Here is a 4,837-nt window from a genome sequence, read left to right on the forward strand (position 1 = left end):
TACAGGTCTTCAGCTGTTCCTGTGGGCCTGTGTCTTGAGTTCACCAGGCAGCTTTCTTGCAGCAGAAAAATTGGTCTTACCTGTGGTCCCGGGGCTCAAGTTCGCTCGTGGGGTGCTGCCCAGGGGCTCTCTGCAGCGGCAGCAACCAGGAAGACCTGTGCCGCCCCTTCCGGGAGCTTCAGTGCACCAGGGTTCCAGATGGTCTTTGGCTCTTTCCTCTGGCGTCCGAGATGTGTGTGCAGAGAGCAGTCTCTTCTGGTTTCCCAGGCTTGTCTGCCTCTCTGAAGGTTCAGCTCTCCCTCCCACGGGATTTGGGTGCAGAGAACTGTTTATCCGGTCTGTTTCCTTCAGGTTCTGGTGGTGTCTCAGGCAGGGGTCCTGCCGCTCCTGGGCCCTCCCCCACGGGAGCCCCTAAGAAGAACGACGTGCCGTGACTCGGATTCGAACCGAGGTTGCTGCGGCCACAACGCAGAGTACTAACCACTATACGATCACGGCGAGCCACGCGCCCGGCGTGATTTTCAATATAATGCCTCAGTCTAGGAAGTAGGGCTACAGACCACCTCGTGTAAGGTCTCAAATGCTTTTTCTTCTTGCTTTTTAAATTTTTATTTGTATTGTTCTTTGACAGCTCCATAGATGTCTAGAATGTATTTCTGTCCCATTCATTCACTATAACTCTGTCTTATCATACCTTCTACTCACCCTGATAGTCTTCTGCCTCATGGCAAGACCCGCTCCCGCTCTGTGTGTCCATTGTGTTTAAAGAGTGTTGCCTGCATGAACATAGGTGCTTTCCTTTTCTTCTGAGTTAGGAATCAATGACAAACCATGCAAACTTTCTCCTACCAGTCTTCTGAGTGTGATTTTGTAAATCTAATGCTTCAGTGTTAAAGATGTTTCGTCTCAAGAATCACAAATGACTCACTTTGGAAATGATGTACTACAGTGTACAAAATGCAAAATGAAACTTTAATAAAGAAAAAATGTATCTGTACAATGAAGTTGGAAATATTTCAATTACTCATGAATAAACCAATGCTGCCCACTATGACTCAACACTCAGCATTTATCATGCTACTGAAATATTTATACAGGCAAGCATAAAAAAAATAAGTGTCTATCAGTTGACATAGAATTAAAACAGCATTTCTATAGATAAAATTTTGTATAATCACCTCCAAATAATCAGAGCTCAAAATAAAGCTCAGTAAGGAGGCTAGGGACAAAGTCAATATATAACAATCAAAATCAGCATGCATGTTTAATGTATTTAATACATAAAGTAAAAATAACCAAAGCACAAAATACTAATGATTATTATAGCAGTAAAAATCACAATGGCTTCTGGGTACAACTAGTGGTAGTGTGCTTTCCAGCATGTGCAAAACTGAAGACTCCCTCTGAATGCAAAATGATTACATTGAGAGGAAACTATAAAACAGGAAAGGCTTATTCTTGCTTGCTATGGATGTCTTATTAAACTTGCTGAACAGCAGAAACTGAGTGTTTCAAAACAGTGGAAGTTTAGTGTCTCATAGGCCTGGAAAACCTGAGTCTATAATCAAGATATGCTCAGGGCCACACTGCCTCACAAGCCTCAGAGGCACCCTTCTTACTTCTTCCAGTTATTTTTATAGCACCAATTATTTCTTAGCTTGTGGGTTCTTCAATATGCTTATATCTCAACATGTTTGTCTTGCATCTGTGCCCTTTTATTGTCTTCTTATAAAGATACTTAACATATAAGAGTAGGAGCTGCCTTCCCCAGTATGACTTCACCTTAACTTCCTATATCTGCAATGACACTTTTTTCAAATAGGACTTCACCATATTCTGAGAGAACAAAATTCTACCCACATTGACTGGCCAAAAAAAGTAATATTAAAGTCTTAAAAGGTCTATGTTGCTGCTCAAAACTCAAACACCTTAAGAATGTGGTTGTCAGAATTATAAGCAATTGGGAAGTGGCATACTAGAGTCAGCAAGGAAAAGAGAATGTTCCAGACCTTCAGTCAAGAAAAAAAAAAAGGGTGTTGGGGATTTACCTCAGTGGTACAACGCTTACCTAGCAAGCACAAGGCCCTGGGTTTGGTCCTCAGTTCCAAAGCAAAACAAAACAAAACAAAATAAAATAAAAAAAGAAAAGAAAAGAAAAAGAATAATTTAAAAAATATTTATTTCTCTGTGTATGTGATGAGAAGTTGCGCCATGAGGAACATATGATGATCAAAGGACAACATTGTAGAGTAGAAATGCTTCTACCTTTACATGGATTTGAGGGATTGACCTCAGAGGGTCCAGCATGGTCAGCAAGCATTTTACCTACTAAACCATCTTTCTGGTCCGACAAGACCTTGATTAAAACGGGGCTTTGTTATTCTGGGAATACTTAAGGAAGGAAGGGTTTGCTGAGTAGATGGATGATCTTAAGAAAGGAATGATTGATTAAGAAGAGTGAGCAGCATTTAAGAACTTAATTTTATCTAAATTTATGAAGAATAGCATCAGAAAGTAGAAGAAAACAACAATCGATTCTTAGCTGGAATAGGAGAATGTTTGATTTGTTACTGGTTGACAGCAATTAAAGTCTCTTTTCTTTCTCTAGCATCAAAAAAATTAACATGAAAACATTGCCTCTGTTGGTATAGAAAAGTAGTCCAAAGGTATTCCTCAATGAAATCACTTTATAAAGAAGGAAAACGGGGAAGAAACGATGACAAATTCAAAAAGGTATGTTGCTTACTAAAGGAATTAGCATTTTTGAGAGGACAAAAAATTCATCTGAGGAACTGACTAAGCCTCCAATTCCGAGCTAGGTGATAATGCATTCTGATGTGCTTAAAGCAATTGTCCCAGTTACCAATATGGTCAGTATCTACCCAGATTTGGCACTACTTACTAGGATATTAATTTTAATAGCTGAATTAAAAATAAGTCAGATTTAGATGTAACCATCCACTATTCCTTCCAGCTTTTATCACGTTTCTTGTACCATTATAGGCTCTGTCTGCACAATGAAGAGGTCACTTAACAAAAATGGCTAACAAAAATCCATCCTCAATAGTCAACCTTTGTCTCCACAACATTTTTTTGTTGTTGCTGTTTTTTAATACAATGGGTCACTTTCCTTTGGAGGTTGCATGAAGCACATTCACTAATTAAATGAAATGTATGCCAACAAGTGCAGTAAGAAATCAGGCTTCTTCTGGTTTCTTGTCAGGTACAGGGAGAGATGTATTTGATGCTGTGGTCCCCACTGGTATATGAAGTCCTGTCTTTGTTAGTGAGATGCACAGAACCTGGAGAATTGATAAAATTTCTGGGAGCAGTGGGAAATATGAGCAATTCCAAGTTATCAGTAGTTGAACATGCATGGGGAGTGAGGGCTGAGTAGGCAGCTTTAATACATAGTCTGATCGTTCTTATATAGTGGTTTATAATTAACACCTAATCTCTAACATTGTTGCACCTTTTTCCAGTCTATTATAGAATTATTTGTATCATTATAGAGTTATGAAAATTTCGCCCCTTTGGGTTAGAATTATGTACTATTATTAGATTTCACTTTTTTTATTCCCTCTTTGTGTATTTATAACTTCTCAGAAAGTGAGAAGCTTAGCATTCATTCCCTGCAGAGCATCTACTTATATTTAAGCCCAAATTCATGCAGAGTAGCTGTAGAATTTGCAAATCATGTCAAGTTTGGTAATTGCTAGACTTGCCTTCTCCAGCTACAATAACATATATGATATAAACATCTTAAAAAGAAGCAAGGTTTATTTTAGTTCTTAGTTTCAAATGGTTTATTCCAATGGCTGGCTGGCTCCACTGTCTTGGACTCAAGACAAAGCAAAATGTCATGTCCCCAAAGCATGGTAGAAAAGAGCTGCTCACATCATGGAAGCCAGGAAACAGAGGAAGACCAGGAAGGTGCCAGGAAAAAAATATATATATATTCATCAGAGGTACGTTTATCAGTGTTTTTCTTCCAGTTATAGTTAAAACAATTGTGCATCAATTCCAGAAAGTGCAATCAACTCATAAATATAACAGTAGACTCCTCTGTATGGACTCTAGAAACAGCATTCATATACAATTAAAATAAAGACTGATTAAAATCAATAAAACTAATAATAAAAATACCAACAGAAGACTAGGCAGAAAGATGATGCTATATATAATTGATGCCTTTAGGACTTTCAGGATATATAAAGAGGCCTACCACAAAGGCTGAAACCCTGAATCCAGTTGTATATATCATATAATATTTATTTCTGAAGCTCTATCAGTTTGCTCTTGAGTATATTATCTGGTAGCAACACTGTTATTAAATTTCTAGTTCTTAACCAAGATATCAGCCCTGGGCACATATTCATACAAACAACATTAAATGGGCCTAGTAACTTTTATATGCATGTATACATACAAGTAGATATATGTATGTATATACATGAGTCCTTATGTGTACAAATAACAAGAATAATTAAATATGAAATCATGAATTGGTGCCATGAGAAGAGATGGGAAAAAAAGAATAGGGGTGATGTAGACACAGTGCCCGCCCATGTATGAAATTCTTGATTTTTTTAAAAAAATAATGCAACTTTTTAAAAAGACATATCTAGAGAATATAGTCCAGAGAATATAGTCTTGCCTGCTTACCTCATGTATTCAAAGTCCTGGATTCAATCTCTGATACTAAATAGCTATAGCCATGGCTTAGTAATTTGTTAAAGTATATGATTTTAGCATGTAGATTTATACTGCCCAGGTTCAGAACACGATACCCCAAATAAAGCATTGTGGTCAGTAGGAAATCTGCAAGACCCGGAAG

The 4,837-nt window shown here is 37.9% G+C and overlaps 1 non-coding gene across 1 annotated transcript; it reads right to left on the reverse strand.

Moving 5' to 3' along the window:
- Positions 1 to 426: 426 nt before the first annotated feature.
- Positions 427 to 498, reverse strand: Trnah-gug11 (transfer RNA histidine (anticodon GUG) 11). Its single transcript has one exon. It is a non-coding gene; the product is annotated as a tRNA-His (tRNA).
- Positions 499 to 4,837: the final 4,339 nt, after the last annotated feature.

This window comes from Rattus norvegicus, chromosome 19 (assembly GCF_036323735.1).
Source record: "Rattus norvegicus strain BN/NHsdMcwi chromosome 19, GRCr8, whole genome shotgun sequence".
Classification (NCBI taxonomy): domain Eukaryota; kingdom Metazoa; phylum Chordata; class Mammalia; order Rodentia; family Muridae; genus Rattus; species Rattus norvegicus.